The 27,695-nt window shown below is 31.8% G+C and overlaps 1 protein-coding gene across 3 annotated transcripts in view; it reads left to right on the top strand.

The window, feature by feature from the left end:
* Positions 1-2,847: 2,847 nt before the first annotated feature.
* The window catches only part of LOC119632727, a 60,008-nt gene continuing 35,160 nt past the window's right edge, over positions 2,848-27,695 (top strand). The window contains exon 1 of one of the 3 annotated variants that reach the window (XM_038025815.1): positions 2,848-3,250. The gene's annotated coding sequence lies outside the window, so the exon portion shown is untranslated. Of the gene's footprint in view, positions 3,251-3,486; positions 4,485-20,690; positions 20,914-27,695 lie in introns of those variants that run through there. The other 2 variants (XM_038025813.1, XM_038025814.1) reach the window with 2 other exon arrangements.

Here is a 27,695-nt window from a genome sequence, read left to right on the forward strand (position 1 = left end):
AAATTTAAAAATTCGAAAAAACAATACAATCAGTTAGCCCCTGCAGTTATCATTGTCAAACTTGCGAATAGTGCGCATGTCGACTATTCCCAGAGCTTACATTCACTCTTAAATAGATCAAGAAAATTGAAATGTAGTGATTCATAATAGATTCGATATTGCAACAGGTAAGATCCGTTATCCACAAAAAGACTGAAACGAAAGAAAAGAACAAAATTTTCATACTCTATGATGTGGGATGGGCGCGGTTAGTTTTTTCTATCTTTAGAATGAAAGTGCAAATTAAGATGGAGTACGTGCTGTGGTCTATGACTAATAAGTAAGAAACACAAAGCAAAGAGGTTCAGAGTTTGTGTTGCATAGGCGTGTAGGCGTTTTTGGTAATTTTCAAATCCTTTAGCAAATTTTTTGTCGATATTTTCATTTTTGCGAACGAGGCAACGCTTACCACAGATACTACACAGTTGAGCAGACGTCCAACTGAAAAGATGAATACACGGATAGGTTTAGGTGTATCCCAAATTTGAAACTGGAAGAAAGCTTGTTTCTGTGCATTTTAAAGGTATTGATAAAAATTCAATTTTATAATATCGGTTAGGCGGGGTCGATTCGTTTGTTGGTGGCTCACGTACTACAGCATCGCCCATGAAATAGAAATGCAAGTAGTTTGTAGATTTATCTGCCGTAGTTTATCAATAATGGATAAAAAATGAATTTCTTACTCCTCTCGAAAAAGAGACGTTTCCTCACTTTACGTAGTACTGTAAACACATTTTCCGACCGGTTTGGTCCATTTTCAATACTAACGTGCGTGAACGAATTTAAAATGTTTCTGTCAAGTTTAAAGTTGATTGCGTCATTTTTTCAGTCAGGCGAATGTTTACAACAGATGGACAGATGGACAGATGGACGTGCTTAAATCGATTCAGAATTCGATACTGATAGAAGAATTTATATACTTGATGGGATCTCTGAAGCTTGCCTCTGCACGTTTCAAACGTTTTCACGAAATGCCTTATCCTTCGGTAGTGAATATAAAAATATAGAATCAATTTGCGGAAACGCCCACTATGAAGAAATCCAACTTTTGCTGTTAAGAATCAAAACTCTATTGGTATTTAGATGGGATTTAGGAAAGCAAATATGACAAGTGGCCATGTCCAAACTCCATATTCTTTCGAAGGGATTGTAGTTTTTCCTCATTTCAGTTTTGACAAATGATTTGCGTAGCTAACCCAATTAGATCTTAAATACTAAGAAGATGAGCAGACCCTCAAAAATATATGACCCCAAGATATTTATTAAGGATATTACAACAAATTTGTAATATTTGCATAACGCGGCGAATCGCATTAGAGTGCCCATCAGATCGTTATATAATCTTGGTTAGCATTTCTCGATTTAGCTTTGTGCGCCTATGCAACCGCCCACGTTATCTTATCATTAAAGCAGATATTACAAAAAGATGGTTTAAAGTTTTGAATGGTTTACCCTACAATAAGCAAATGACTTTAGCTCACATTGAAAACTTTGCTGGAAGAGTAAAGATAACCTGCTTACATGGCACAATCTAGAAAAGATGACAAGCTATAGCTAAATATTAATAAAAGACTTTTCTTGAGCTATCATCAAAATCATAATAAACAAGTAAGAAAATAGTATTCGGTCGAGATCGAGTCTTTTATACCCATCATCGCTTAATACTGATCAATAATGTATTGACTTTGCATGCTCTTTGAAGCTGCTTTCTGAATGCTGAAAACGTTTCGATAAAAAAATGAGTAGGCATGGCCGAATTTTTCTATTTTTGTACACGCGTTGCAGGATCACCCATAGGATATATGATAAATGTAAATTGTTATTGTTGCATCTGTTGTGATTTATGTAAGTAACGCGTATAAAATCTATTCTTTTTTTCGTGATATCAGATTACATTGTACTGCGGTCGTATCCTTTGACCAACTTCACATCATTTTAATATCAATCTGCGTGCAACAACTTCAAAGCTTTGGGTTGAATTATTGAGACGAGGAGAATGTTTAGCACAGGCATTATCCAGGCGTACATACACTTAAATTTTAGATTTAGATTTTGATGTTAATCACGAATTTATATACCTCATAGGTACTATGCTATGAATATATCCCTTATGGCTCGAAGCATAGATAGAAAAATTATTAGATATCAGTGCAAAAGAAGTGCCGATTCATCGACTGACACGAACTAAGCAAAGTTCCGGTTACTTTTTTAAATTTTACACGCGAGCAGTAATTTTATTATGATTTATACTCGATGCGGGATAAAGGCTTAACTAGTAGTACTGATCTCCTCTACTAAACTTCAGAGGTTTTTCCGCTTACATTCAATTGCTTTGCTATTCTCTACTATATTAAATGATTCTAAAAATACATTAGAATTGCAATTGGCGCACGTGGGCGTGGCATTAAGGCTTTTGAACTTATTCAAGTTCAAGAATTTTACCATTAGTAGCATATATGAACTACGCTTCCGTTATTTAGCAACTGGTTCAGTAGACAAAACCAACTGTGATAGAGGAATGCACTTCTTTTAGACGTTCCATTAAAATGTATCCCTTAGAATAAACATGTATACTTATTAATTAATAGGATACTGTTTCTAATCTCACACTCAAAAGGCAAAACTATGAATATCTCTTCATTTTACAGGTTATATATAAGCTTAAACTATGTTTGTAATAAAGGAGCAGAGATATAAATATCGCTTTTAAATAATTTTCATGCACTGTCTCAAGCTGATACGATTAAAAATATTTTTACTCTTGCCAAGTTGTTTGTTTGTTAGTTAACATTAAACAATTGCTGCTGCCTCGGTTAATGTTTTGTTCTCTGTTTGTTGTTGTGTTACTGTTACTACCGGTGCTGGTTAAACTGCTGCCGTTGTCGATATTGCCGCTGCGCTTAAAAAGAAAAAAACAAAATAAAACAGAACAAAAAAGTAAAAAAGAAAAAGCCACATTTAAGTCAACATACACAACTTGAAGCTCATGCGCCGCACGATTTCTGCATAATGTTTTAGTATCAAACAAGACTTGAAACGTTAAGGTAGACAGCGTTAAACACAATACCGCAAACGAGAAAAGATCAAACAAAGTGATTGTGTGCGCGGTTGTTTGTTGTTAAACGAAATTTGAAAAATAGAAAAAAAATAAAAATAAAAATAAAAAACCTATCCACACAACAGGTGTGTTTTGTGAGCGGTAAAAGAAGAGGTGACTTACAAACAAACAAACAAAAAAAATATTTCATACATTTCATACTCATACATAATACAATGAAAAGCAAAAATATGTAAAGCAAAAAAAAAAAAAAGTTTCAAAACAAATTCAATAAATAATGCATAATGATATAAAATATAAAATAGAATATTAATAGTAATAGTAATCGAAGAAAAAGTTGAATAAAAATTAAAAAAGAAAAATAAAAAAAAATACGTACAATAGTGTGTGTGTGTGTGTGTGTGTGCATTTTTTGTGGTTATTGCTTAACTTTTTGTTGATTTTTCTTGGTCTTGCGCAGGCGCGCATTTATCATATTATGTCGATATTTTGTTCATTGTGTATTACAACAACAAGCAATGATAAAAAAGCTTTTACTATTGTTATTTTTTTTTTTTTCATTTTTTCTTTTTTATTATAAATGTGAGTATTTGCGCACTTGTGTATGTGCTGAAGTCTTTCGTTTTTTGGTTTGTAATTATTATTATAATGAATTCACTTAAACGTATTGTAATCATTTTTTTTTTTTTTCTGATTTTGTTATTTGTTTTTGTCTTTCAAGCAATTGCTATCAGGTTCGTGGCATGTTTTAAGTAAATAAATAAAAGAGACAATTGAAAAACAAAAATTTTTAAACTAATTTAAAAGGTTAATGAATAATCAAATTATGTCTGATACGAAAGTCACACGGAATTAACAATGAAAGTCATAGACTTTACAAAGTAAATCATATTCAGAAAAATGAATTAAAAATTTAAATATTAACCTCAACAGACAGAAACTTGGCTTTATTTACAAGTTCAAGTGTATTGACTTATGGTTACGATTGTAAATATAATGAATATGACAATCCCAATATGACAATGTAATAATGTGTGCAAGTGTGTGTGTGTGTGTGTGTGTGTGTATGTGAGTGTGTGTATGTGAAAATGACATAACATAACATTGCGAGCATATATTCATGCGAGTATTACTTAAACCAAAGCTTTATTACAGCGAAATAAGAAAGAAAACTATATTCTTGGCTTATGGTGATGAACTTTATGTACTCGTTACTTAAGTGAATAAATAAAAAATTTCATAGCACTTTATTACACGTGATCGTGCCAAGTCAACTAATATCTATTTGATGGAACATTTCTCCATTCAAGTCGTATTACATATATATATATATATATACATATATATATAATTCATATCGATCTTTGCTATTCGATCTAGTAGGAAGGTAAGGACAAACGCAAACTCTCAGAGTCCTTAGTAAAAGTAAAGTTTTAGCCCGATTTGTTCACTTCTGTCTTTATGCGTTGTTTATATCTCATCAGCAAGTCGTTACGTTGTGCGTGCAGAATTAGATGTAGAGTAAAGGCAAAGACAAATAATTCAATGTACAGATAAGACGTGAAATTTGAATTGAGAGAAAGAATAGTGATGACATTGGCGCACCCATGTGTCTTTTTTTCAAAACTAGTGAAAAAAAAAAATTTAACTCAACAATAATCAAAATTAATCAGACAATTAGCATTACATGCAAGTTGACTTAGAGTGTAACTTACAAGAGATCTGATATACGATAACTCGGTCAGAACGAAAGAAACTCCATTGATCCATCTCTTTCGACGGTGAACACAATAAGATGATGTTTAAATAAGTTTAGCTGACACAAATATTATGTAACGCAAGCAGATAATACTATTATACTTGAGCCATTACTAAATCAAAGGTCAGTCAGTTAGTTAGTTAATTATTAATAAAAAAAAAAAAAAAAAAAAAAAAAAGGCTAGCCAACCAACTAGTCAGCTATCCACTCAGTCATTCAACTAGTCATCCATCCAGTCATGTAGTTTATCATCGCGGCAACAACGGTGGCCGCGGCAACACTCATTCATTCTAACCAACCAACAAACCAAACAACCAACCAGCCAACCAACCGCAGGCAGAGCAATACAAATAAAGTAAAAATATGCTGACAACTACTTGAAAAGCTAACATACTTATTTGTACATATATGCTATGCTGTTTATTTTCATATATGTATGTGTTAGCGTTTCTTTATTACAATAAAATTTTTAAATAAATGTCCAGGCGCATATAACCAGATTTATTGGCATTTCTTGATTAAAAATGTGTTTGCGTTTTATCGATTACTACTAACAAACCATTTTTTTGTTTTTTCCTTTTCTTTCATATCGATGGCGTACTAGCTTTGTTAGAACGTTAGCTACTTAATCGGCCACTCATTCATTTTCAATGAGGACTTTTTCAAGTCTCAAAATTCTGTTATTTATTTATTAATAATTCCGATTTTATAATCTGATAGTAAAACTTGCTAGCAAACATGTGAATGTGAATGTAAAATATTTAAATAATTAAACGATCGATAAAAACAATTTCATAATCATGTCATATCAATAAATTCGTTTAATCATTCATTAATTTATTCATTTGCAATCTATCTAAGAATACTAAGCGTACGTATATATATATATATATATATGTTCTAAGGAAGTTGTATAAAAAATTCCAATTATTTTCCGAATAAAATTTCTTATTAAAATTACATTTTTAAATAATTAATTAAAACTTCTCTACCCATTCTCTCTCTTCATTTTTATACTTTTCTATCACATTGCTCGCTCTTTTGTTTTTGTGCCCCATATCCAAATGCTGATAAAATTTATAATACAACAAAATAAACACTGAATTTTATAAAGAAAATGCAACGTTCCAGCTTGCTTATATATACAGTATATTTGAGGCAAAAAAAAGGAATGAGGAGAAGAAGAAGAAGAGAAAAAACGAAAGAAGGTCACAGTTCGAAGCACTGAAGTCGGCCATCCCTCGCATATCCCGCTATCAAAGAATTGCGAGCCGGTAATTGTGTAGTGAATCCATTCATAAACTGCATAAAGGCGTGGAGTGTGTTATGATATCGGCCTTCACCTTTTCAGCACCAGAAAACACACTATATTTCGTAACATGTAAACATAGAGAGAGAGAGAGAGAGAGAGAGAGAAAAAGCTTTGATCAAATGGCCATTTTTAGCGTGCATGCAATTAAAGGCTTTCCTTAAATCTAAAGACATTAAAACATAGCTTCTGCTAAGATTACCAGCGAAAGAGATCGTTGAGGAAAATAACTTACGCTTGATCAAAGAAACAACAAAAAAAAAAAGAAGAAAACATTAAAAATCAATTATTTAACAATACATATATATATATATATATATATATTATGTATTAGATTAGACTTTAGTTCTTCACATATCCTAATGCACTCTACTTTCGCCTGCTTACATAGTCTACTTTCCTTCTTTACTTATACCCTAAACGATGTGTGATGAAGATTTATTAGCCTTCATAAGGTTATGCGGATTACATGCAACATTCTAAATGGCTTGTATATATATATATATGTATGTATGTGTGCGTGTAAAAGAGACACACTTTTAACTTCGCGACACTTTACCGTCGTCGTTTCAGTATCATTTTCAGAATCAATTTAAACAATGTCTGTCCGTGCGTTTTTATGGTCAGTGTATATATTTAGAAAAATTTCATGGGCTGAAGTGGATTGGCTTGAATTATTCTCGTGACTACTAGACTCCATTAATAATTCTCGACAAGAATATTAGTAAACAAACAAAAGGTCTTCTTGGACATATTTAACTTAATATGATTACCACTTTTTGCTCACCCCCTCTGGTTTAAGACTTTACGCGACAACAATATTTATATTTTAATATTTCATAATAAAAGTTCATGCAAAATATGGTTGCAATTATATAAATTCATTCCTTTTTTTTGGATAAAAAAAAAACTGGCATGTTGGTGTTTTAATACGTAATGGATGTTGATCTACTTTTTCAAATTTTCAACGATTTGTCAAATAATGACGGTTATCTGAAAACATTTTGCATAGATTGAGAAAAAAGCCAGCATATAAGAAACTAGGCCGGTACAAAAATGACCCGAGTAGTATACTTGAAGACTTGTTATATTGTTCCTATCAAAATCAGATTGTTTGTTGCTTTATGTCCATGACCGGTTAAATTAATATTGGGTCGAAATACTTACACCTCGTGTGCTTGTGTGCACTCCTTTAAAATGTCCCAAGATACTTGATGTTAAAGACAAGTGATTTTATGAAGGCTTCTTTCAAGGCTTCTATCGATAAAATGTCCGCCGTATCATTCCAATTCTGTTTCGCTTCAAGTATCTCGTAATCCATTAAGTTACCTATAGTCTGTTTAGCTTTTTGCTTATGTCCGTATGACTACTTATGATAAAAAAAAATGTTTTCCTTAGATTACTAGATTACTAAGCAATAAGATCATTAAACACATCGGACAATGCAGCCTAACTCATAGTTCAATTGACATTAGACGTCGAATATTTACAAGTTTAGTAACGTGTCCGCGGTAATTGACCCACCGTATTGAAAATAAAGATCGAAAGAAAAATTCGGAAAATTGTTTAAAAAGAAAGAAAAGTAAAACAAATGCTCGCATAAAGATTGAATGAAACATTATTAAACATTTATATGTATAAATTGCAAAATGGGCATAATGGGCATGGCTTTAAATTTAAGTTAAATTATAAGATATATGTATAGATATAATTAGCCAAGTCACGTTTCTAGATCATAATTAGCATTTAAATCGAATTGAAATTTTTTTTATAAAATCAAAGTCAAGTTTAGAGAAAATCTATGCTAAGCTTTGCTAAGTGAAATGCTCAGTGCACACGCTTCCATTGTATGGCAATTCATTTAATATAAAGATTTTAAAGCTTGATAAAATACTCTGTTGAATTGAGTATGGATTTCATTTTTTGTTTATAATGCACACACACACACATGTATATATATATATATATATATATATATAATATTTGATATGGATATACAACCTGTTGTCTTTATTATTTATATTATATTATATAAATCTACGGTATATGCGCCACAAACAGAAAACAATAATAAATCTTTTTCTTCTGTTTTTTTTTCTTTTATCGAGATATCTGCGCAAAACAAAAACACATATGAGCTGCATAAATATGATCGTTTCGATCTTTTTATTTCCATCAGCTGAAACGTGGAATACATTTTGTGGAATACATTAATTTTGCTACAATGCCTGCAACACTTATAAAAGACAAATTAAATGTCTAAGTATTCTTAATCGGTATTAGAATCGGAGACGAATTTAAACTCTTTCGATTTACGACGTGTGAACTTTTATGAATTCTTATATTATTTATTCTACTAGGACATGCTCCTATTCGGGATGACATTGTAATCCGAATTAGCCATATCGGTTATTTGTTCTTTTTGTCCACCCATTATCCATTTATCAGTGGCTAAATTCTGCATTTAATATATAAATCTCAAATAATAAAAGCAATTAAGAAAGTTATACTGAGTGATCGAAGGTGAGTGCAACTCGACTAGCAACTCAATGGTCGTGGGATCGAATCTCTCGAATCGCGGCAGAGTTTTTAATAAAAATAGATAGCCTTAGGATGCTAGTGCTTTAAGAGTTTAGCTTTAGAATTTATTTCTCTGACGAAATTAATAATAATAATAATATATTCGGCGGCGGCCGAATCTCGCATACCCATCACTATGCTTTTCGCATTCTACAATCCAAGTTCTCTTATTTGATACTCATATCGCTGGTACTATTAAGGAAAAATTAATCGCGGTGTCTACCATATTCAATTTAAAATCAACCCATTTTTAGGCAGATAATATATCTTCCTTTGAAGAATATATATATAATATAGTTTTAAACGTTCGATCCTGTTTGTCTTATGATAAGTAAGTATAAAATCTCAAAAATGTAAAAAGAACAAAATTTTGAATCACTAGTAACTGTGTGTAGGCGTGACAGGTATTTTCCATTTGTGCACGCAAGGAGTAGAGTGCTTTGTATAGTAAATATAGAAAATTTTATCCTTCTAACTTAAATAATTTCCGAGTAACGAGTAAAAATCCAAAAATTATGTTAAAAAAGACTTAGTTGCGTTCAGTTTATGCTCTACTGCGCGCTTCTGCTCCGACCGATTTGGCCCATTTTCAATATCAACCCGCGTGTAGAAATTTTCAATGTGTTTACGAAATTTAAAGTAGATATCTTCAGTTTTGCAGCCAAGAGATTGCCAATAACACATACCATATAGACGGACAGACATGGCTAAAGTAACTCAGAATTTCACGCTGATCAAGGATATATATACTTTATAGGATCTAGTGAAACTTTCGTTAAGGTATTGCACACAGTACAAGAAACTGATACCCTCAGCTTACAGTGGTGGGTATAAAAACACACAATATATGTGAAACTCCAATCTGACTAAGGTCCCGAATAAATTTAAATCTATCGCCCTGCGTTCTTTGCTTCCTCTCTCTCTCTCTCTCTCTCTCTCTCTCTCTCGCTGGTTGGATTTATCGAAGTTTAGAAAAATTCCAGAGACCAATAACAAAATTGAAGCGAATCCGAGCATAGAAGCTTCCTTACTCGTTCAAAGACTGAGAAATCATCTAACCTATGCGAAGATTAAAGTAATATACAAGAAGTAATGTCATTTTATATCAATCAGGCGATACCGCGAGCTGTTTAACAGCTGGCGACATTCTGCTGATAATAATCCGCGATCCAAATCTATTGCATTAATTAGAAAGCAAACAAAAGTCGATCAACATCGTTTGGTAGCGCAATCGACATTTATTATGACTAGCAGTGCGTAGTTTGGCTCAAAATTACACTGCTAGCCCAAGAATCGTGTCAACCTATCGTCCGTGATAATAGCAGAGATTAGGTCGATTATTTTTTTTGCGTTTTCGGATCCCTAGATGCCTTAAAGGCCAAGATTACCTATCATCAGGCAGATGCCTTATCATTCAGGATGAGTTTTTAGAAAAATTCATAATTTTGTGGTATTTTTTTTTTTTTTTTGGCCAACTTACTTACGGGATGTATCGCATATGTGCAACAAGATAGCGGTCAAAAAGCAGAAAGAGATAAAAGCGCGGTCGGAGTCTAGGGGGTGTGCGTCTCATCGATAAGTGTGTTTAAGCATTTACTGTAACTATGAACAAAGTAAACGCTTACCAATATGTCAATACGGCATTTACGCGTTTCCAGCACTCACGATGAAGGTGTAGTGAATGTAACGCATGTTGAAACTCATCTACTGCCTACTTGTCCAATATTGTCGCCGTGACCGTTGAGTCTTGTCTTCTTGATAGGTCGAAAATGGCTTAAAATTGCAAATGATCCCTGACTGATCGAAAGACAACCACAACAATAGTCGGCAATTATCTCAATATATTCTTTAGCAGGAATACATACATATAAATGCTAAGTCGAAATGATTCGTTATCAAGCCGAGATCAATGTAAAAATTAAATCATTATTCTCCGTTTAGCTTAGATGAAGGGTAACCGAAATCCACTCTGAGAGACGAATTGTTGAATATGTCTTTTGTTTTTTTTTACTTGTTTCTTATTCATATAATTTAGCTTAAGGTTAAATATTAGAAAAAAAAGAAAGAAAAAAAAAAAAAAAACAAAAGAACTTCTGTGTTAACACTATAACAAGCACGACAAATAATAATAATAATAATATGTAATAACAACAATGATCCATAAAAACACAATCAAGTAGCGCAGCAGTAGCTGTAGATGCAAGGAAACCTGTAGCAGGGAGATTGTATGAAATATTGCATATAACATACATACATAAGTGCAAGTGTACGGATAAAATTGTAAACATATATTCGAACAATTTTGCCAAGGCTTTTAAATATAATAAAAACACACACACACATACGTGCACGTGTATGTGCGAGTGTTTGTTTGTTTGCTGTTACCTCTATTATAGTATCGCATGGACTTTGAGTTGCCACTGCTCATGGTGTATTTAAAATTTCATAAGTAGCTTAACAGCGTAGCACAATGTTCTACATAAGCTGAATATGATCAACTAAAAGATCGACTGCTTTATTTTGATTGTAACTCTCTTGGCAAACTTTTATATAGCTCGGGGTATAACTATTTCTGTTTTAAGGCGCGACAAACGCGTTTTATTTTTTTAAATTGTCTTTAGTTAACTCTTGTTATTGTAATTGTTGTCGCTTTGTTGTCGTTGTTTTTGTTTTAATTTTTTTTATTTATTTTTTTTATTTTTATTTTTTTTTCGCTTCTTTCTTTACGTCTAATTGAAGTCCTCCTCAGTAAGCAAACATTGTTAACCAATAGAGAAGATAACCTGGTTGGTTTGTTGGTTGGTTGGTTGGTTGGTTGCTTGGTTGGTTGGTTTGTTTGTTGGTTAGTTGGCACTTCTTGGTATTATCTATGCATGTATATCCCCAACACTGGAGTTACTACACACTTTGAATATTAACAAGAGTTGTAAAATCATGAATATATACATACATATAGACATAAACATTTATCTCGTATACTGTACTTATGGATAAATGTGCTTAAACATATGTACATGTTTTTATTGTAACTATCGCCTTGTAAAGCTACGACTATGACTGTGACTGTGACTGTGTATGTAAAACAAATGAAGTTTTTCTGAAGATTCAAATATACACATGCATGCACCTATGAACACATACATACATACATATATAGCCATCTAAATATGCTTGCATTATAAATTATGTTATATGGTTAAGCATGCGCTTTAACACAAAAGCTGACATGTTATCCATCATTCATATATATATATATATATATATATATACAGGCATACACATCTATGAACACATAGTATACAATGCAAAGTTGTTTGGAATCTGTGAAATTCTTTTTCTATTCTTTTTGTTTTTTTTGTTTTTTTTTTTGCTTTTTTCTTTATTTTTTCTTTCTTTTTCAAGCATAAAGAAACATTATTCAGCAACTAATTATGTGTTTGTGATGTGGTGACGAGGATGTTGATTATAATGTTCATGTGACAACCTAACAACAACCACAACGACAGTAATAGAAGAAACAATGAAATAACAATGCATTTAACGAGGAAAAAATTCAGGAAATATAAGAAAACGTTATAAAATTATAAAAGTAACTAACAATTACATTTTGCATAATTCTTATAGAGTAGAATAGTTTTTAAATTTATATCTTGTTGCAAATTAATAAAAATTACATGGCAAAATATGTATGTAGGGAAACTATTCTACTAAGTGATTATTCAGAGGTGGGCGAGAAAAGAAACACATTTTGAAGCTTGACTTAGTTTTTGACTTTTCAATGGATAAATGGTAAAAAGTTTCAACAGAGGGAGAAAGAGAAAGAAAGAAAGAAAGAAAGAAAGAGAGAGAGAGGACTCCATATCGCTTAAGGGGATAGTAAAATATTAACAACTTTTTTAACATACATATATACCTGTTCAGGCAAGAAAGTTTTTACTAACCGAACATTTCACGGCACAGAACAATTATAACACATCTAGCGAACACAATCTTAAGAAAGCCATGTCGGTAACCATTCCACAAACACCTCGCTATCGACGAGTCTTGCATAGGCTTTCTTCTTCTCTTACTAGAAACGTATTATCGAAAATCTTGGCAAGTGAAATTATACCATGCGTTGCGGACAAATCGACATTTTGTAGAACAAACCAACCCATATATATTTTTATCGTAACGTCCAGCAATTAGTTATATATATCACTTTAATTTTAAATTTAAATGCACTGCAACAATAAGTGAAAGTCATAAAGCGGGGCAAGGCACACAATTACAAATGTAATGGCTTTTCAAAATAGGTCGTTATATGGGAACTGGTCCAAAACACACCCACAATAGCGAAAGCATCCTGTTTTAGCAAATTTCATGAAAATACCGCAAGATTTGCGGCCGTGAATGTCTTGTTAGACGAACAAATGGACAAACGGACGGATGTGGATCTATGTCAAGTCCTTCTGATTGTTACGTGCATCTACGATAACTTAATATACCCTTGTATCCCAAGTAGTCCAAGGTATGAAAATGAGAAGTCGAAGTTGCTTACACTAAAACACATCACTTAGGAAATTCGTAGGATGTTATATAAATGTCGCCATCATTGTTGAATCCAGATTTTTCCGTTGTTTCCGAAAATTGCAAAAGCAGTGCCACTAAAACAGCTGTAACTTGTAAACTAGTGATCAGAATATCATGAAATTTCCACACATTTCTTTTGAAGATTGATGCCATGAGTCATTCTGTGTCTGAACTCAGTGAGTCATGTGTTGCAAAGACTTAGTTCTTGGCTTTCGCAGATCTGACTTCTCTTAGCTACTGTGAAAAAAAAATCGTATTAATAAATTGTAAATGGTGTCAGATGTTGATCTGAAATTTGATGCAACAATTTCTCATTTTTAACAAATATCAAGCGAGAATGGAGCCGATGGTCGAAGCATCGTTACAGCAAGGACAGAACAAACCAGTTGTTTGAAATAGTTAGTTTTCGACGTCCAGTTAGTGACAAAGCGATAGACAGGTATCTAGGTTATCTTCAAACATAACTTGCAAAGTGCTCAGGAATGGCTCGCAATAATGCATCCGGCTTTTAAAGTATATTCTAGCACAGAGTCGTCCGAAGTTGAGATAACAAATATTCAAGAATCGCGCCACAAAGCGAAGTTTTGATTAGCAATGGTTCTCTCTCTCTCGGAGAGAGCGAGCCAGTGATAGGTATCAAAGATTTGCATAAAGAGAAGGCGGTGAGTATCCAAAGCTTCTTCTCTCTCACTCGGAGAGAGCGAGCCAGTGATAGGTATCAAAGATTTGCATAAAGACAAAGCGGTGGGCATCCAAAGCTTGTCCAAATTTTTTTATATTTTTTTTTGTTACTACAATGAAAGATAATTTTTTCTTCACTCATCTGCTTCGTTTTATTTCCTTTTTTTTCTTTTCATTGATTTAATAATCAAATATATTATCGAGAATCAAAACAGGATGTTTCCGATATAGAAGCCAAGTTACACCTTTTAACGGTTGCTTGAAGACATGTCATAAATTGAATTTAATTGAGAAACAATTTTAAACCTAATCTAACTTAAAGGTATCTAAATTTCACCGTAAGGCAAACGGAAATTTTGAGCAAATATTTTTCTTTTGTACACTTTAAAAATTAAAGCCAATGCACACACATTACCACTTTGAATGCATGCATAAACGTATAAGTTTTCTTTCCTTTTCTTCATTCTACTCTATAATAATCTGATGGTATATGTATGTAATGAAAACAAGAGACAAGTTTTATAAGAACGTCTATGATTAAGAGATTTTTTGTTTTTTTTATTTTCTGTTTTGCCCCTTCTTCTGACACTTTTTCTCTCTAAACTTAGATTTAATTATCATTTTGTATAGAAGAATAATCACAAGATTTTAATGAATTGAAAATGTCTTTATAGGCGAGTTGAAAAAAAGTGTTCACATCACGTACAAATTAAGTATGTTTTGAATTGTCTAAGTAAGTTTTAGAGAAAGAATGAAATTGAAATTGAAATCCATTCTTGTTTCTGCTTTTTTTTCTTGTTTTTTTTTTTTTTTTTTTTTTTTTGTATAACTTGTCTTAGCGTTGACTTGGAAATACTTAATGTGGGGTTAATATAAAGAAATGAAAGAAAAATTGAAACTCTTTCAAGTCCTACAAATTACATAAAGAGCTTCCATTCTTTATGTAAAGTCAATTCGTTCAAGAAACGCAAAATAGTGGAAGTACATCTCGTTCAAGAAGTGCTGCAAACAATTTAAACAAAGTCAAATTTATTTTACCAAGATTCAAATGTAAGTATTTTAGTATGAATTACTTTTTCAACTTTTTAACGTTATATCCCGAATTAATTTTCTCTACGACGACGCTACGATGAGCATCTACATATCATATATGTAATAATGTATGAAAATATTTTAGCTTATATTATAATGGAGAGATAGTTTTACCACCAATGAAATTTTCACATGACAACAGATTTTGAAGTAAAGTTTTACACTTTAGTCACAACATAATCATTTTGTCGCTTGTTAAATCTTTTTTGTGTTTTTTGTAATTAAAGACTTGTGAAGCCAAAATATTATAGACTTTTTTCCTAATCCTATGCTGCGATGATATATATAGCAATGAAATGGGATGGATGATAGATTAATAAGAAACCACTTGAAATGGTAAGTTGTAGCAAGTGCAGTCAATGTGGATGAATAAAGAAAACGCATAACGAAATGATGAGATCGAAAATGCTAATATACGGTAAGGAATTATTAGGCAGGGCGATATACCTTACCCAGCCTGAGGACATTGCAATGAAACCGGAACGCTAAGAAACTTTGATAGCTGGAATTATATATATAAGGGCGTAATATCAACCTGCGATCTTTTTTTGGGTCTTTTTTTTTTTTTTTTGATGCGTTGAAACTCTTCCTAAAGTATCCAAAAATCAAGAAGAAACACTATTGTGGGACGAGTCCCACCATTAAATGCTCTAAGCTAATTCATATAACGATTTTTCAAAATACCACATTATATATGGGGAACGGTCGAAAAAGTGGTTCGATTCGAAGCAATTTTAATAGATTTCGTTTCTGGGGCTAAAACATATAGATATGGTAAATTTAATCGAAATATCTACAAAAAGACGGCGTTTAGGTTGAGCACAAAAAAATAAGAGAAACATACGGACAGACGGACAGACATGGTTAGATCAACATAATAAAAGCAGGGGCTTATCTCAAGCGCTTCGGGGTGCTGCTTACATCGACGCGAACTTACTGCACCTTTGTACCGCAAGTGTGGTGTAAGATATAATGACAAAAGAAAAGACGATGATTAATTTTGAATGTAATCCAAAAATTTGATTTTCCAAACATTGTAGCACTACCCTTCGCCAAGTACTTTGACTAGCTAACTTGCCAATTGCCAAAAGTAATTGTTCTGATAGCTGAATTTGAAGTGGTCATTGCCATAGGAATCCTTAACGCCATTAAAGCAATCAATAATTCACAAGAAAAAGGGAAAGATAAAACGCTTCTTATAAACTGAAACTTTAAACGTGAAATATGTTTTCTCGAAACCATGTCTGCGCGACTTTCTCTACCGCTGTCTTTGTCAATTTTAACTGCAGTTTCAAAGTAGGAATCTCTGGGAATTCGTTCGGTTATATTCCATTTGATTAAAATCTATCCATTCTATTGATTAGTTTTAAGAAAACATTTCAATTTCAATGTTATTCAAAATCAAATAAAAAAAAAAAAAAAAAAAATTCAAATTGAAGTCACTCTTCTTCATTTTTGAATATTTCTTGATTACGATCGATGGCGATTTAGTTAGAGAGGCGAATTCGAGGAAAAAAATTCTGCTATGTAGTTCTAGTTTCTTATGCAATAACTCTTATGTAAATAAATTGTCTAATTTTTTTTTTTTTAGTTTTTCTTTTTACCCCATTTTTAGTGAACATAAGATAATCTTATTTATCCCTTAAGTGTAATTGAAATTTTTTCCATTACCATAAAGAATTTTTATTATTTATTTTTATTTTGTGTGCCAAAAATGCCACGCCATACAAGTAAGTATTGATGTAATTTCATTATAATATATTTTTTATGAAAAATTAAATGAAAATATAAATAAGAATCGAAAAAGAAATAAGCAGTAAGCACTTGTCAGGTGGTGGTCACTTGCATTATTTCTATTTAGGAGTTCTAAGAATCAATTGAATGTTTTCTTTAGTAATTGTTTATGTTTGTGTGTCATAAGCTGTTTTACCGAATGCTTTGGTGTTTTCGTGAAAAAATTTCTATAGATTAAGACAAAGGAAACAAATAGGGATTTCTTGTTCTATGTTCTTCGACATATTTGCACATTCATGCTTGCATAGATATTTTAATTTATTTATATTATGAGAGGTGTGGCTCGTTACAGTTTAATTCATAAAATAAGTAAAAATTGCAAATATGCATTAGTTGGCATTCTTTGCACATTTTCATTATGTTTGTTGTTTTTTTTCTTTTTTTTTTCTTTTTTTTTTTTTTTTTTTGGTTCTTTTGCTAAACTTTACGTTAATTCTTCGCTTCTTTGCCCTTATGCTGCTCATCATTATATCCATATTATTGTATTATGCTCTGTGAATAGTTTTCGGGTTCCCATTGAATTTCGCATTTCTTAGGGAATCACCTTGGCATGTTGACGACGACGACGACGACGACGACGACGACGATGGCAATGATGACGATGACGATGATGACGCTGATCATGATGTTAACGTTGATGATGTTTGGTTGGTTGATTTACTAGTGTTTTTTTTGCTTTTTATTTTTTGCAATGTAAAGAATGAGTGGAAAAAAGGTTTATTATTGGGCTTAGTTTTTTTAAATTCGCTTTTCGGTCGATACGCCAGAGGGTGCCACACCATAATATTTCCATCAACTTGACTAACAAAACATTTTGTTCATTTCGTGCTACAAGGAATGGCAGAAAGTCAGTCCCCTCGTTTCATATAGCGAATTTTGGACACCCATCATCTGAAATGAATTCGTTGCAAAACATTTGAATATACCGCAAGCATGGCGCATGCGTCACTTATATAGACAGCATGCTAACTATCTTAATAGTTAAGTTCATATTGTTGAGGACGATCGATTGGATGGACGCCTTTTCGCATTTCATAATTAACAAAGCTCTGTTAACGGTTATTTACATTGATCACAATAAAATGAAAATAGTTTACATTATTATATGCATGTCTGGTCGTCTTTTAAGCATCTTACACACACATATTCAGTTTCAATTAATTCCATCATCAATTTATCCCTTGGGGGAAAGGAAGTTATTTCGAGTTTAAGCAAGCCACACTAATAAATATGCTGCCACTCATCATGACATCATCTATCTAATCCAGTCTAACCATTGTCACTAATAATATACTACAAGCAATTACAACTGTACATATTTAGTCCTCGACATTTGAAACATATAACATATAGTTGAAATACGTAACGAACAAGGTGACAAATTTAATATAATTTACATTGCGTAGGGATGGCTATAGAAATCGAGCATGTAATGAAAAGAAATGAAACAAAAAATGGCAAAAAAAAAAACTCTTGGAGTTATTTGTAGACGCCACTCAACTAAATGTAAGACTTTTATTATTGTACGTCCGTCATTCATTCACTTAACCAGTCAGCCAGTTAGTCACCTGTTTATTATTCTCAAGTTGATTTTAAGTAAATATATATATACATACACACATACATAAATATATTTTTTATTTTGCTGTTTTATTATATTTTTGTTATCATTAATAATTTTTCTAAATCTAAAGAAGAAAAAATTTTTTATGAGAAATTTTATATAAAAAAAGGAAAAAATGTTTTTTTTTTTCAAATTCATCCCGATAAGCATTAAAATTATTATCATTATTACTGTACTTTAGTTTTCAATTTTTCTTTTTCTAATTTTACGCCAAATTATATAAAAATAGTAAAATATAATGCGCATAAGTCATGGAAAAAATTAATTACGCTTAGCATCAATGATTGTGAGTCGCGTTCGTAATTCAAGGCTCATTATTCAATGTTAATTGAAAAGTTTGTATAATCTTGGCCAAGATCTCGATCTTGATTTGTTCTTGCATCGCAAACTTTATTTTCTTTGCTGCATACATTAAAAATCCTCGAATAAAAGGTGTGGTAAAAATTAGATAATTCTGGCAATATTTGTACTGACTTTTAAGCCGATATCTATAATACTAGTGTAATCTACACAACCTGTAGTAGAAGCGTATATTAAGTTTGTGTGGTTGTGAACAATAGCCAGAAGAACTTAAGATATATCCAACTTTTTTATTATACGGATCAATTATTGAATCGATTTAATTTTGTCTGTCCATGCCTCCATGTATTCTTGTGTTTAACTTACAAGTCTCAATTTTTGAGATATTTTCATGACATTTCTTACATTGACGTATTTTAGTCCAAGGACGAACGATGATTCGAATCGGATTTCTCGTAAAACACTTTATATTGAAAAATCGTTATACGAATAATTGTATTAAGGGGAGTAGTACGTAGGGTATTTAATGGTTGACCGTGGTTCACTATAGTGTTTTTAATGTTAATGTTGTTAACATAGGCAGTTACGGTATATGGTATATGTAGGGGGATTACTTTTATTCTTACGTTTGACCACTTGTCGACAATAAACAGACGAATAGTCGATGGGTTAAATCAATTTGTTAGTCTTACGTTGGAGTTCATGTACACGTTAAGATGTCTCGTATACATATACGCTTCGATATTTGGACATTGCGCATACAAGTAAAAGAGATAATCATTAATCATTACGAAGTGCCAGTTAAGTGAATGAAATGAAAATGTAATGAACAATATTTGAATGCTTCAAGACTCAATGCAGATGATTTCTGTAAGGAAACCTTATTTTCCCTTGCTTTTTCACGACAAATTACACGTGTTAGTAATGTTTGCACACTCTGCGCATTACTTATCTAAGTTGAAGTTATCGGTTTGAGTAACGTATCTTTAATCGTTTCCATCATCATATTGACGAATGATAAAAAATATTGAATGCCTTATGATGAAACATTCCGAGAAAAAGAGGATCAAGGAGTTAAAATTTTAAAGTAATTCCTTCAGAATGTTGACAATGATCTGACTTTAACGATTGTACATTCGTCTCGACATGTAACCATATTTACGATCAAATGGTATCATATATTTTCGAGACTCGAAAGCCATACTCTGACCTTATGGTCGGCAAGTACTTACCGCAGAAATCCATGGCCTATTGTTACAGTTATTTGTATTAAATTTTCTGTTCCGGACGAAATCTGTTTCTCAAAAACTCATTCTCAAGTGATCACGAAAAACACGAAAAAAAAAAGAAAGGAAAACTTGTGCGAACGCCTCGCGACTCTGTAATGTTGTTTAGAGCTTGGACACTAAATGCAAAAAATGCTATTAATATCCGCACGGCTCGGTATACTCCCTAGGTGGGCTGAATAACTGAATAATTGAAAATGAAATTCCGTAGGGTGTATCCTTAATGAACAATCTTGCATATATTTTGCATAAAAATTATGACATTTTGACATCTTTGTGAAGAGTGAGCAAGATTTTGTCGAATTGAATGCGAAAGATGAAGAAGAAAATTCAAAGCCAGACATAAGGCTCCTAAATGAAAACCGCGACATTATCGTAGGCAGTGTATTCGCGAGAGATCTGTCTTATACATAAATGTGCTTAACTTATTAGAGAATAAATTTGTTGTGTTATTGTAAAGCATTCCAAGAGCGTTTGCATCAAAGATTACATAATACATATTGTGTATACATATACACATATATATAAAACACGTTTTTTTTTTTTTTTTTGCAAAGGTAATAAATGCTGAAAAAGTGAAAAGAAATGTGTTAAAAAATAAATGTGTGTTGGCTTGTTTACGAAATTTAATGAAAACATATTGAAACATTTTTCGCTTTTAAATGCTGCGATAGTTAAGTTGTTTGCTGTCTTCTCGATTGCGACCTGAACAACGAACAGTTTGGCTTATATTTAACAGAAATCGAAAAAAAAAAACATTTGTAAAATGTAACGCAATGGGCTGTAATGTGTTGTATATGTAAGCGAATATATGTATAGGTATGTATTATGTATTTTTATATAATATAAAACCATGACCACACATATGTATATATATATGTATATACATATAAATATTAAATAAAATGAAAACGAAATATTTTCTAGAGTCGAAGAAGAAAAGTAACATAAACTAATTTCGAATTCTGAACACTATTCGCATTTGGCAACCGAACAGATACACGCATACACAGTCGTAGGCGCAGGCATAAAAAAATAAAACAGAAAAACAAAAAACGGACTTGACTAAAATATCAAATTAATCACTCATTGAAATGCTAAACGCTGAATGGATAGATATGTACATATATATATATGCTATGTGCTATAACAATAATAAGAAAAATTTACGAATAAATCGAGAAAAATGCAAAAATTGTGTGCGAGACCCATATTAAGTTTATAAATGGTTATTAATGATAATGATAATGTTGATGATGATTATGATGAAATAGAAGTTTTTCTCTGGAATTTAAGTAATTTTTTTTTCTCCAATTTTCTAGAAATTTTACAAAAATATATAAAAAATTAGTTTCTAAAAATATTTCTCTATGCTCTACATGTATATGCATAATATATGCAAAAAAATCATTTAACGCAAAATAGACTTAAACTTTAAAGCCCATCAAATAAATATATTTTATTAGTTTATTGTTTGTGAAAGAGGATTTGAATTAAAACAAACAAATAAATTACTTTTCCTATTAGGACGATTGTTAAGAACACCTACTCACCTTAAGGCGATATATTCATATATAAAAAATCGTGAAATTTTTTATAAATATTTTGAAACCAACTGAGATCTATTTGGCAAATGATCCATGAGGTAGTGAAGAAAACCGATTTTTCGTCATAAGAATATACGTATGTAACGCTCAGAAGGGTTTACGGTAAATCTATCGTTTATTATACCAATCGATTCAGAAAACTATTCTGAATCTTGAATAAAAGCTTGTCTGCCCGTTTGTCCATCTTTCTTCCTTGTGTTCAAACTGCAGATCGTAATTTTTCAGTTACTTTGATAAAATTCGGTGCACTGACGTTTTTTTGAGTCAAGGCCAAACACTATTGAAAATGGTTAGGGTCGGTTCAGCTTTTCTGAAGAAAAATTCTAATTATCACGATTTCCTGGCAAAAGTCGCTTACTAATAGTATTTCGATATGAAAAATTTGGTTTGGCTTAGGCAATTTTTTTTAATTCCCCGTCTCATATAACTGCATCTTTATAAGGCAAAAACAATCTAATTTGCAATGTTTCATGGTGGAAATTTGTTCAAAGTGAACCGAACTTAAATCAGACATTAGAGAATTTGGATGAGATATGTCTATTTTCTAGACCCTAACATGTATAGGGGCTATCGTGGAAAGCAAGGCCTTATATGGACGAGAAGGTCTAATTTCCAGTTCTTTATGACAGAAACTGAAAAATAACAAAATTTAGGAAATAAATGAGGTTTACGTTATATGACGGTTCAGGCATCGTCCAATATGCGGGCTTTCACGAATCGTATGAAAATGATGTGTAAATTTTGATCCATTATTATTAAAACGAGTGAATATTGCGTTGGGCGAAAAAGGATAGGGAATGTAATGGTCGACTTTGTCGGACTATAAAGTTCTTGTCAATCTTTAAATAGGCCGAGCGCTATACTACAAGAAGAGATACAAACCTTTCTTTTCCTGCTTAATGCGGAGGATAGTGCGTGCTGCAAAGCAATGAAGCCAATATAACCATGATGTAGGCGTAATATTGAAGGTCCAAAGCAGCTCTATTTCGTGTGGTCAGCTGAGAGTTGCACAATTATGGAACGTTGCAAACAGTACTTGATGTCACTGGAATGAAAAACGGTCGCTATATGCCAAAAGAAATGATATCGGCGAGTTTTCAGCCTCAAAATATCAGTAGCGTTTACTTTTACACAAAGTTATATTAAGTCTGTACGGATGTATGCAGCTCCACGAAGGACTTGGGACAGATTCTACCGATCAACTGACTTTCTGAATCGATCTAAGCCTACCTGTCCGTGTAGTTCTGATGGGTTCAATCTATATTCAATCATAATTTTTTAGATATTTTGATGAAATTTTGATGAAATTTTCCATCGTTTTAGCCCAAGGACGAACGCTATTGAAAATCGGTTTGAATCGGGCCACTTTTTCGACCGCTTCTTACATAATCCTTTAATTTGAACAGTCATTATACGAATAGCTATGGAGAGTTGATGGTGAACCGATATATATATATATATATTGCTTTCCTTGCCAAGAGATGTATGAGATATATCGATGAAACCTACATCAGAAATGTTTTCGCATCCCTATCGCATCGTTATTTTACTTTGCGATCTCTTTTTTCTCTGGTGATAACAATTATTGAGTTTTCATGGTTTGTGTTGTAATGAAGGACAACGGGTCAATTTTTTCGAAAATATTTTGTAGATTTTCCACCCATTGATCTGTGAATCTTACGTGCGTTACGTTAAACATATTAAATAAAGTCTTTTACGTTTTAAACTAGCTTTTCGAATATATATTCAAAAACTGCATGCTGTGCGATTGGAATCAACATTTTATATATATATATATAAATAATTTAATTAAAATAAATTGTTAAAAGGAAACAATTAGAAATTAAAAAAGCAATTAACTGAGACAAATTCTTGTATGATGTATGGCATTATTTATTAATTAATAAGCAATCAAGTGCCATTGAATGAAGCTTTGCTGCTAAAATTCTACTCTATTTTATTATATGTCTTGATTTATAAAATAAAAAAAATATTAATTCTAATATAATTTTAATTACACTTCAATGATATGAAACCTTATAAATTAATTAATAGTTATTTAAACGTAGAGACCGATAATATCATACGTATATATATAAGCATATATCTTGTGCGTGAATTTATGTGCATTAAATTATACACAATAAAAACAGCAATCAACCGTAACACGACTATGTTATTAGCCATGTCAAACAATTGCGGTATAAACCAATCAAAATAAATTTCTATTGACTTATAACGAAATGGATTTGAGAAAAAAAAAATAAGAAAAAAATAATAATAATAAATAAATAAAAATATATAGATATAATGTACATGCATGTATTTATGTATGTATATAGGTATGTGTTTGTAAGCAGTTTAAAAAACGATTTAAAAACCGTTTAAGTCAATAAAATGGGGAAAAAACAAAAACTAGAAAATAGATGTGAAACGCAGCGAATATTGTGGGCCGCAAAAATTTATGAGAAAATATATTGATGACCTATTTTTAATTGTTTGCCATAGATTGCTTAGATACTTAGATCTTATCTTCTCGCTCGTTTTTCACTTTGAAATTTAAATTAAATTTGAATAAATTTTCATATCATTATCAAGTTTTGTCAAAATCTTTATTCACATTTTGATTGGAAGCAAAAAAAAGTACGTTACGTCCTTCTTCCATATCAGCGAAATTTCTTTACCTTCGATCCTTATCATTTAGATTGGCCAATCTAAGTTCACGGTCCATCATTAAATACCCTATACAGCCACTTCGTTTAATACAGTTAGTTACAGTGTTAGGTGCTTTGACCAGCGTCTTCTACAAATATAAATGACAAAGAATTGGGGACTGGAAGTGCACATAACCGTTAAATTTGATGATTTTGACCCTCTTCTCTACATAGAACCATACAGTTTTCCAGCGTATGCATACGCTAATCATGGACCGCTTAAAATTCTTCTTCTTCCAAATTCATTATTTTTGCTGTTCATTTGAAGAAACGTGCTGGCGAAGCCCAGCAAATATGTTTACACGCTTGTGGTGATGCTGCGCTGCCATCATGTCCCAATTGTCGGTTTTATTTTCAACGTGGGTTTTGAAAATGACGACACGAATTGACTGGAAATGCCACTTTTTTGGCCACTTGTTGCAGGGGTTGTCCATGATAAGCTATTGCAGCTCGAATGGGAAGTTCTGCCACAAACAGCATACTCACTAGATAAGGCGCCTCTTGATTACCACTTGCTCAGATTGGTGTAGGAAGGCGGGTTGGAGCGGCACACGGATCCGCAAAGTTGAAGAAGTGCGAAAACGGGTCAATGGGTGGGTCGATGTTAAACCAATATAAGTTCTCTCCTCATGATATCGCCATGTTGCCAACAGCATTGTAAAATGTTGTAGAAAATGATGGAAACTATTTTGATTAACATATGTATTATACGGATTTTCGACAATAGATGTCTTTTTGAAATGAATAAGTGATGAAACGTTTTGCAAACATCTGAAAATAAGGGCTTCTTTTGGAAGTAGTCAAAAAGGTGGTTGATCGAAATAGTTTGAAAAATGTGATCTGCGGACAGGCAAGCTTAAAATTACTTTCTGAATCGATCGATAGAATAAAATGTGAGTCTTTCATCTCACGGCCTTCTGAGTGTTGCATAGATCCTCGCAAAGTCCTCACTATTCACTTGCACTACAAGCGATGTAGGTAGGGCAAACTAATTGAGGCGTGTGTAAAATATGAAAAAAACATAATTTGAAAGTCAGAGATTTTCCCTTGTTTAGTTCAAAGATTTTAATAGCATTAGTTGACCTGTTGAGGTCTATTAGAAAATGCCCATGAAAGCGAAACGATTCAGAGAGATTTTATTTCATTTAGCTAATGACTGAGAAAGAAAACAAAAAAGTCAAATAATTGCACTACGCCTGATGTAATGTGAGTGAGAAAGTTTAATTAATTTGCTGTAATTAAATTTACAAAACTAATTTTAATAAAACAAAATAATTTATTTATTTATTTTTTTTTTTTTTTTTTTTTTTTTAGTTTGAATCGTTTTTGCGTAATAATAATGTTTTATGCAAAATTCAGCAAATTTTGATTGCAAATCAACGCATATTCAACACAATGTGGTAAAGGGATTCAAAACATAATTTGAACGCGTTGAAAATGGAAAATGTGTTTGCATATTTGGTTTTTTTTTTTTTTATTTTTTTTTTCTGTAATATAACGTTTTATGTGAATGCTTTAATCATTAACGATATTGTTATTTAATAAAGTAGGGTTGTTTATTGCTCAAGTCATTAAAAGAAAAAAGAAAAAAGAGAAATTTCATAAAACCTATAATCTGAGGCACCTTAATAATGTTTAAGTTAATATGCATTATATTGAAAGAATTACATCATATTTTAATTAAATTAGCCGCATTTTAATTTACATATAAATAAAACAGAATATGTGATAAAAAAATAAATAAACAAAAATCAGCTCTAAATGTAATTTTTATTTTTAATGAAATCAAGCAAAAAGCTTATGCATGCTGTTGTTGCTTGTGCTGTTATTATTAACATTTATTAATTGAATTTAATTTAGGAAAGAGTAGTTGTACACTCTTTCTTATTCACTATATATCAATCATTGAACAATGGTATTTTGGATTTTGGGGATTGGGGTTTTGATCCTCTGCTTGCCGAGCCTTGATAAGCGTCTAATTCTGATACGATTTGATTTATGTTGGAGCATTTTTCTGGCGCATGATTTCCTAAGGCTTTTCGTGGCCCCGTAATAAGAAGGAATATGCTATCATTCATATTAACAAAGCTTTGTAGTAATCATTTCCTAAAGCCATCAAAAAAATCATTGTGTAAATGATATCAATTGGCCGATAGATCCACTTATCCGCTCTTTATACAAGCAAAAATATAAATTTCTTGCTCTTTGTTTTATGAAAATATTGCAAAATAAGTTTTTTTCTCGTTTTTTTACAGTTCACTGCACCATCTGTGCGATACAAGGGTATATTCAATTTTTACGATTGCATCTAAGATCCAGATGGATTTGAGATAGAAGGAACTTTTCTTATACGCTTCATGTGGGTCACAGAGAAGTGATTCTGGATCAACTTAAACTAGTCTGTCCATATGTCCGTCTGCCAGTTCTTGAGAAATTTTCATGAAATTTGGTGAACTGACATCACCCATATGATTGTTTTCATCAGCTATAGAGTACAATAATAATTAGAGGGAACGGCCCTAAAAACCATAGAACGTAATATTGCGTTTGCATTTGGGATAATTGGAATAATTTGGTGGTCAAATGATTTCATTTAAAATCACAATTTTTAAGGAAAAGCGCCTCAGCGCAAATCTCTTACAAGAAAACTTCTATTGTCTCATCTCATTTTGCAAATTGGGAAAATTCGATAATAAAAATAAATAAATAAATAATCAAATGAATAAGAAAAGTAATAGCACTCAGAGTTAATATAGAAAAATTTTTATTATTCGTTTCGTGGAGGTAATGTCTTTAGAGGAAACACTTAATTTGTAAATCGCAAATTTTTTTTTTTAATTACTTGTTTAGATTGTAGCAACATTGTATATATATATGAACATATACGCATATACAGACTGGGTGTGTATGCTTATTTATGAGTGGGTACCATGTAATCAATTTCGAGTAAATTGTAAAATTCAAAGACATTTACAAAACATTTTCATTTTTATCTTAGTAAATTTTTATTCTCATGTAGGTTGAAAATAAAGTTGATGTCATTTATACCTTCAGTCAGTCTTATTTGCATACAAAACACCAAAAACATCTGCAAATACCAATAACAGTAAAAATAAAGTTTCTAAAATCTTACTTGCATACATACACATACACATACAAACACACACATATTCGCATTTAACAGTAACATTAACAATACTTTTGTTAGTGAAGTTTATTTCATTCATGGCAAGCAAGCATAGCGAGCAAGCATTCAATTCATATAGACTTATAAACTGAT

Source organism: Glossina fuscipes, unplaced genomic scaffold (genome assembly GCF_014805625.2).
Source record: "Glossina fuscipes isolate IAEA_lab_2018 unplaced genomic scaffold, Yale_Gfus_2 1, whole genome shotgun sequence".
Lineage (NCBI taxonomy): Eukaryota > Metazoa > Arthropoda > Insecta > Diptera > Glossinidae > Glossina > Glossina fuscipes.